This window comes from Otolemur garnettii, unplaced genomic scaffold (assembly GCF_000181295.1).
Source record: "Otolemur garnettii isolate 467f Iridium unplaced genomic scaffold, OtoGar3 scaffold00038, whole genome shotgun sequence".
In the NCBI taxonomy this organism is placed as follows: Eukaryota; Metazoa; Chordata; class Mammalia; order Primates; family Galagidae; genus Otolemur; species Otolemur garnettii.
In genome coordinates, this window is record NW_003852433.1 from 4,485,388 (window position 1) to 4,493,601 (window position 8,214).

Here is an 8,214-nt window from a genome sequence, read left to right on the forward strand (position 1 = left end):
AAAAAAAAAAAAACTGTGGAAAGCCTAAGTACAGTTGCTTATATCTATAATCCTAGCACTCCGGGAGGCCAAGGCAGGAGGATTGCTTGAGGCCAGAAGGTCAAAACCAGCATAAACAAAAGCAAAACCTCCTGTCTACAAAAACACAAAAAAATTAGCCAGGCATGGTAGCACTTGCCCATAGCTCCAGCTAGTTGGAAGGCTGAGGCAGGAGGATCCTTTGAGCTCAGGAGTTTCAGGTTGCTGTGAGCTATGATCACAGTACTATGATCACTATACTTTAGCCTCAGCAACAGAGTTGGACTCTGTCTAAAACAAAAAAATTTGCAACTCTGGATGATTGTGACTTTTCTTCACCCCAAAAGAGGAAACTAAGACTTAGCGAAGTAGGTAACTTGCCCAAGTTCATCCAGATAAGAATAAATACTGAGCTGTTCTTTGAATCCATACCTATCTCTCCAGAGGTTCTACCTGTGACCACTAGGGAATACCCATACCATATTCTGCTCCATTTCTTGCCTGAGGGGCTAAACCTAAAACTTTCACAAACACGTGGACCTGGCATTACTAATAAATTCAGTAATATATGAGTAATAAATGAGACCCATAGATTGGCCTGATTGGGACAGAGTAGAAACAGATTCAGGATTGTTGCCACAGGAATGCAGCGCTCACAGCTCGCCCTGTGTCCAGCACATTCAGTACACTGTACAGGGGGGTGACAGGCCAGTCCATCTGCTAAAACATGTACACAAATTCCCTAAGAACCAGACTTAATGCTTATTAAATTCATAGCACTGACCAAAGGTACAAAACAGAATACATTCTTTATTGCCCTAGCTAGAGGGCTGTGGCATCACATAGTTCACGGCAACCTCCAGCTCCTGGGCTTAGGCAATTCTCTTGCCTCAGCCTCCTGAGTAGTTGGACTACAGGCGCCTGCCACAATGCCTTTGGCCAGGCAGGTTTGAACCTGCTACCCTTGGTATAGGGGGCTTGCACCCTTACACACTGAGCCATAGGCGCCACCCTACAGAATACATTCTTTAACAAAAAAAAGGCAAATAAACAAATAGCTGCTTCTTCAATGAAAAACAGAACACATGTGCCAACCAAAAGCCCCTGGAATTCTTGCACAAATATCAAAAGGCAAAAAGTCACTATGAATGGATGGGATGCAACCATGGAAAGTCCAACATAAAAAACACTATATATTTAGAATAACATTAAATTACACACTATAGACATTCCTTTTATGGTCAATAAATAAAAGCTCCTTAAAAGAACCCCAAACCCAGCAGAAGAAAAGAAATAACCAACATCAGAGCAGAACTAAATGAGAACAATGAGGAAAGAATTAGATAAAAGATTAATGAAATTGGGCAGCACCTATGGCTCAGTGAGTAGGGCGCCAGCCCCATATACTGAGGATGGTAGGTTCAAACCCGACCCTGGCCAAACTGCAACAAAAAAATATCTGGGCTTTGTGGCAGATGCCTGTAATCCCAGTTACTCAGGAGGCTGAGGCAAGACAATTGCTGTGAGCTGGTTGCTGTGAGCTGGGACACCATAGCACTCTACCAAAGATGACAAAGTGAAACCCTGTCTCTTAAAAAAAAAAAAGATTAATGAAATAAAATGTTGGCTCTTCAAAATGATAAACAAAATTAACAGGCCTTTTGCTGGATTAACCAGAAATAGAACAGACTCTAATAAGCTCAATCAGAAATGAAAAAAAAGAGAAATCAAAACTGATAGCAGGCAAATACAAAATACCATCCCTAAATACTATAAAAATCTCTAAGCACATAAAACTTGAAAATGTGGAGGAAATGGACAATTTTTAGAAATACATAAATAGCTTCGCTAGTCTCACTCAGGAAGAAACAGAATTCCTAAACAGACCAGTAACAAGTACCAAAATTGAAGTAGCAATTTAAAAAATCTTCCAACAAAAGGAAGTCACAAACCAGATGGTTTTACACCTGAATTTTACCAGACCTATGAAGGAAAACTAGTACCTATAATGCAGAAATTATTCCATAGCACAAGAAGGAAGGAATCCTCCCCAACATGTTTTACAAAGCCAATACATATCACCTTGATACCAAAGCCAGGAAAAGGACATAGCAAACAAAGAAAACTACATATCAATATCTCTTACAAATACAGATGCAAAAATTCTCAATAAAATCCTAGCAAACAGAATGTAGCTGCACATCAAAAAATAATAATAATAATCTACCATAACTAAGTAGGTTTCATCCCAGTGATGCAAGGATGGTTCAACATACACAAATCTATAAATGTAATTCACCACAAAAATAAAAACAATAACAAAGACCATATGATACTTTCAATAGATAGAGAAAAAATATTTGGCAAAATTCAGAATAAGCATAAATAGGACTTACCTCAAAATTATAAAAGCCATATATGACAAACCCACAGCCAACATCATACTGAATGGGGAAAAATTAAAAGCACTTTCACTTAGAATTGGAGTGAGACAAAGTTGCCCACTGTTACCACTTCTATTGAACATAGTGCTGGAAACCCTGAACAGAGCAAACAAGAGAAGAAAATCAAGTCTATCCAAATGGGGGCAGAAGAGGTCAAACTATCACTTTATGCTGACGATGTGATCTTGTATCTAGAAAGACCCACAGATTCTGCTAAGAGACTCCTGGAACTGAATAAATTCAGCAAAGTCTCAGGTTACAAGATCAATGTACACAAATCAGTAGCATTCATATACACCAATAATAGTCAAGCTGAGAATCAAAGACTCAATACCTTTTACGATAGCAACAAAGAAAAGAAAATACTTAGGAATACATTTAACTAAGGAAGTAGGCAAGGAGTGGTGGCTCCTGCCTATAAACCTAGCACTCTGGGAGGCCTAGGCAGACGGACTTCTTGAGCTCATGAGTTCGAAGCCAGGCTGAGCAAGCACAAGACCCTGTCTCTACTAAAATGAAAAACTGCGGCTCCATGCCCATAGCATAGGGATTATGGCGCCAGCCACATACATGGAAGTTCACAGGTTCACTGGTCTGAACCCAGCCCTGGCCAGCTAACCAACTGCAAAAACAACAACAAAAAATAAGTGGGCATTGCGGTGGGCGCCTATAGTCCCAGCTACTTGGGAGGCTGAAGCAAGAGAATCTCTTGAGGCCAAGAGTTTGAGGTTGCCGTGAGCTGTGACACTATGGCACTCTACCGAGGGTGACGTAATGAGACTCTGTCTCAAAAAATAAAAAAATAAAAATAGATCAAGTTACGTGTCAGCCAAAGACGGGAGAGGAAAGTTGAACAACGCCCTGGGTTCACCGCATCCAGGAGAGTTGAACAAAGGTTGCAGTGAACCCAGGGCATTACTGAAGAAAATCGGAGGCAGCAGCAGCTCCTGAGAGAAGAACACAAGGCTCAAGATGGAAAATCATAAACCAGATGATACTAAGGAAAACCAAACATATTTCATTATTAGAACCAGAAAAATTAACCAGCTGCCAGAAACAGAAAGGAATTTACTTGACCATGGATCAGTATATATTGGACTTAATGCTGCTCTTTATGGCCTAATATCAAAAGTCTTTTCTGATGCATGTTGAATGTAACAAAAGCTCATATTGCCGCTGACTTACCAATGGCAGGGCTTCTGTTTCTGACAACAGATATAGCTTATAGAAGTTTTTTTTTTTTGAGACAGAGCCTCAAGCTGTACCCCTGGGTAGAGTGCCATGGCATAGCTCACAGCCACCTCCAACTCCTGGGCTCAAGTGAGTCTCCTGCCTCCGCCTCCCAAGTAGCTGGGACCACAGGCGCTCGCCACAAAGCCTGGCAATTTTTTTTTGGTTGCAGCCATCATTGTTGTTTGGGGGGGCCTGGGCTGGATTCGAACCCGCCACCTTAGGTGTATGTGGCTGGCGCCTTAGCCACTTGAGCCACAGGCGCCGAGCCAGCTTAGAGAAGTTTTATAACCTTACCTTTGACTACAGGTGAACTGAATTGTGAAACCTGTACTGTAACACAGAGTGGACTGACTGGTCTTGTTTTTGGTGGTCTATATCCTGTTTTCTTGGCTATACCAGTGAATGTTGGCCTAGCAGCCAGGTATCAATCAGTCAGCTCTGCCACCAGAGAAAGGAAACATCTTAACATACTGGATTAGAATTTTTTTTTTTTTTTGAGACAAAGCCTCAAGCTATTGCCCTGAGCAGAGTGCTGTGGGATCACAGCTCACAGCAACCTCTTAACTACTGGGCTTAAGCAATTCTCTGTCTCAGCCTCCCAAGTAGCTGGGAGTACACGCGCCCACCACAACACCCAGGGCCTGGTTTGAACCCGCCACCTCCAGTATATGGGACTGGCGCCATACTCCTTTGAGACAGAGGTGCTGCCCCACCCGGCTATTTTTTGGTTGTAGTTGTCATTGTTTGGCAGGCCAGGCGGATTTGGGTTTGACAGCTCTGGTGTATGTGCCTTAGCTGCTTGAACTAGAGGCACCACCCTGGATTAGAATTTCTAAGCCCGTCTTTAGAAAGACATTATCTCGGGGTAACCGGTTTCCGATCGGACTAAGTTCCAGTTGGTGATTTACAAATCAAGTTAAAATGTCCCCACGAGTGGCCTTGAACAGAATTTCGCCAATGCTCTCCCCGTTTATATCCAGTGTGGTCTGGAATGGAAAAGTGGGACTGGATGCTACAAACCGTTTGAGGATAACTGACTTGAAATCTGGCTGCACATCATTGACTCCTGGACCCAATTGTGATCGATTTAAATTACACATACCATATGCTGGAGAGACATTAAAATGGGATATCATTTTCAATGCCCAGTACCCAGAGCTGCCCCCTAATTTTATCTTTGGAGAGGATGCTGAATTCCTGCCAGACCCTGAGGCTCTGTAGAACCTTGCCTCCTGGAATCCTTCAATCCTGAATGTCTCTTACTTGTGCTGAAGGAACTTGTGCAACAGTCATCAATTTCAATGTAGCTGCCTCCAAGAGAGCTCCCGCCTCATGTCTGAATACCAGACATTATTGGAAGAGCCACAATATGGAGAGAACATGGAAATATATGCTGGGGAAAAAAAAACAACTAGACTGGTGAATTTTCAGCTCGTTTCCTTTTGAAGTTGCTAGTGGATTTCAGCAATATTCCCACATACCGGCTCAAGGATGTAAATGAAGACCCTGGAGAAGATACGGCCCTCCTTTCTGTCAGTTTTGAGGACACTGAAGCTACCCAAGTGTACCCCAAGCTGTACTTGTCACCCTGAATTGAGCATGCACTTGGCAGCTCCTCAGCTCTTCATATCCCAGCTTTTCCAGGAGGAGGATATCTCATTGATTATGTTCCTCAAGTGTGCCACCTGCTCACCAACAAGGTGCAGTATGTGATTCAGGGATATCATAAAAGAAAAGAGTATACTGCTGCTTTCCTCAGTCACTTTGGCACAGGTGTCATGGAATATGATGCAGAAGGCTTTACAAAACTCACTCTGCTGCTGATGTGGAAAGATTTTTGTTTTCTTGTACACATTGACCTGCCCCTGTTTTTTCCCCAGCCAACTCTCACATTTCAATCCGTCTATCACTTTACCAAAAGCAGACAACTTTACTCCCAGGCCCCCAAAAATTATCCGTACAGCCCCAGATGGGATGGAAATGAAATAACCAAAAGAGCAAAGGCTTATTTCAAAACCTTTGTCCCTCAGTTCCAGGAGGCAGTAGTTGCCAATGGAAAGCTCCAGGAAACACCAGTCTTGAGAAGTGGCCAGCCAGACTGCTCTGTCCACTTGTGTGTCCAGCACACACGGCTGCTTCCTGGAAGTCATTTGGAATGTCCTCATGGCAGCGCTTTGTTCACACAGCAGCTTTGCACGGCCCAGACAGACCCAACTCTGCTGGAGCCCCTACTTGAACTGGCTGACAGCACCAGAATCCTACAGCCCCTCACTTTTCAGATTGCTCCCTCTTTCTTTCTTTTATTATATTTCCTAATTGAAAGAAATAAACTCATAAATCTCACACACACATACACACACAAAAAAGAAAGACATTATCTCCCATTTTGCTCCAGACTGTGTTTACAGCATACCTTGGATTTAGACAATATAAACTACTTATAAAGTCTCTTCAAATTACCTGAACCTGGCCTGGAAATTCAATAATTTTAAGCAAATGTGTACACACAAAAAAATAAAATGGTAAAAAAAAGAAAAAAACAACTGAGGCAAGAGATCACTTGAACCCAAGAGTTGAGGTTGCTGGGAAATATGACACTATGGCACAATGGGGACAAAGTGAGATTCTGTCTAAAAAAAAGAAAAAAAAAGGCTCAGTGCCTATAGCTCAGCAGCTAGGTTGCCAGCCACATACACCAGAGCTGGCAGGTTCAAACCCAGTCCGAGCCTGCCAAACAACAATGGCAACTACAACAACAAAAAAATAGCTAAGTGTTGTGGCCAGCACCTGTAGTCCCAGCTACTTGGGAGGCTGAGGCAAGAGAATTCCTTAAGCCCATGAGTTTGTGGCACTCTACCAAGGGCGACATAGTGAGACTCTGTCTCAAAAACAGAAAAAAAAAAGAAAGAAAGAAAAGAAAAGAAAAAGGAAGTGAAAGACCTCTACAGAGAGAACCCTGAAATACCAAGAAGAAAATGGCAGAGATATAAAGAGATAGAAAAACATCATGTTTACAGAGGGGCAGAATCAACACTGTTAAAATGTTTATATTACCCAAAGTCATTTTGCAGATCTAGGAAAGAGTTCTATAGTTCATCTGGAACCAGAAAAGGTACCAAATAGCCAAAGCAACCTTATGCAAAAAAAAAAAAAAAAAATGTGGAGGCATCACTTTACCAGACTTCAACTATACAACAAAGCTATAGTAACCAAAGCAGCATGGCACTGGCACAAGACACAGACCTATGGACCAGATCCGAGAACCCAGATGTAAAACCATCTTCATATTGCCCTCTCATCTTAGACAAAACAGACAAAAACATACACTAGAGAAAAGAATCCCTATTCAATAAATAGTGCTGGGAAAATCAGATATCCACATGTAGAAGACTGAAATATGATCCATACCTCTCACCACTCACAAAATTCATGATGGATATCAGACTTAAACCCTAAGACATGAAACTATAAGAATTCTAGAAGAAAATGTTGGGGAGCTTTTATAGATACTGGTCCAGGCAAGGAATTTATGAAGACTCCAAAGACAATCATACCATCAATAAAAATAAACAAATGGAACTTGATTAAATTTAAAAGTATTCACATAGCCAAGGAAACAATCAATAGAGTGAACAGACAACCTACAGAATGGAGAAAATATGTGCATGCCATACATCTAATAAAGAGATGATAACCAGAATCTATAAAGAACTCAAACAGGACGGTGCCTGTGGCTCAGTGAGTAGGGCACCAGCCCCATATACTGAGGGTAGTAGGTTCAAACCCGGCCCCAGCCAAACTGCAAAAAAAAACAGCTGGGCGTTGTGGCAGGTGCCTATAATCCCAGCTACTCGGGGGGCTGAGGCATGAGAATCACCTAAGCCCAAGTGCTGGAGGTTGCTGTGTGCTATGACATCATGGCACTCTTCTGAGGGTGACAAAGTAAGACTGTCTCTAAAAAAAAAATCAAACAACCCCATAAAAAAGTGGGCAAAAGACATGAACGAAAGAAAGTTTTTCTTTCTTTTTTTGAGACAGAGTCTCAAGCTGTCCCCCTGGGTAGAGTGCCATGGCATAACTCACAGCAACCTCCAACTCCTGGGCTCAAGCGAGTCTCCTGCCTCCACCTCCGAAGTTGCTGGGACCACAGGCGCCCACCACAATGCCTGGCTATTTTTTTTCGGTTGCAGCCATCATTGTTGTTTGGTGGGCCTGAGCTGGATTCGAACCTGCCGCCTTAGGTGTATGTAGCTGGTGCCTTAGCCACCTGAGCAACAGGCGCCAAGCCAGAAAGTTTTTCAAAAGAAGATAAAGTAATGGCCAATAAACATATGGAAAAGTATTCAACATTACTAATTACCAGGGAAATACCAATCAAAACCACAATATTACCTAACTTCAATAAGAATGATGTTTACCAAAAAGTCCCAAAACAACATGAGACAAAGTCTTTGAAAAATGCTGGCATGGGGGCGGCGCCTGTGGCTCACTGGGTAGGGCGCCAGCCCCATATACCGAG

The 8,214-nt window shown here is 42.4% G+C and overlaps 1 protein-coding gene and 2 pseudogenes across 6 annotated transcripts in view; 2 read left to right on the forward strand and 1 right to left on the reverse strand.

Annotated features, from left to right (window-relative positions):
- The window catches only part of THOC5 (THO complex 5), a 69,303-nt gene that overhangs the window by 46,444 nt on the left and 14,645 nt on the right, over window positions 1–8,214 (reverse strand). The gene's annotated exons all lie outside the window — the stretch shown is intronic.
- On the forward strand, window positions 3,435–6,194 carry LOC105886988 (annotated as a pseudogene).
- LOC105886989 lies at window positions 4,563–5,983 on the forward strand (annotated as a pseudogene). The gene has a single exon (XR_002773429.1). The product of XR_002773429.1 is annotated as a BRISC and BRCA1-A complex member 2-like (transcript).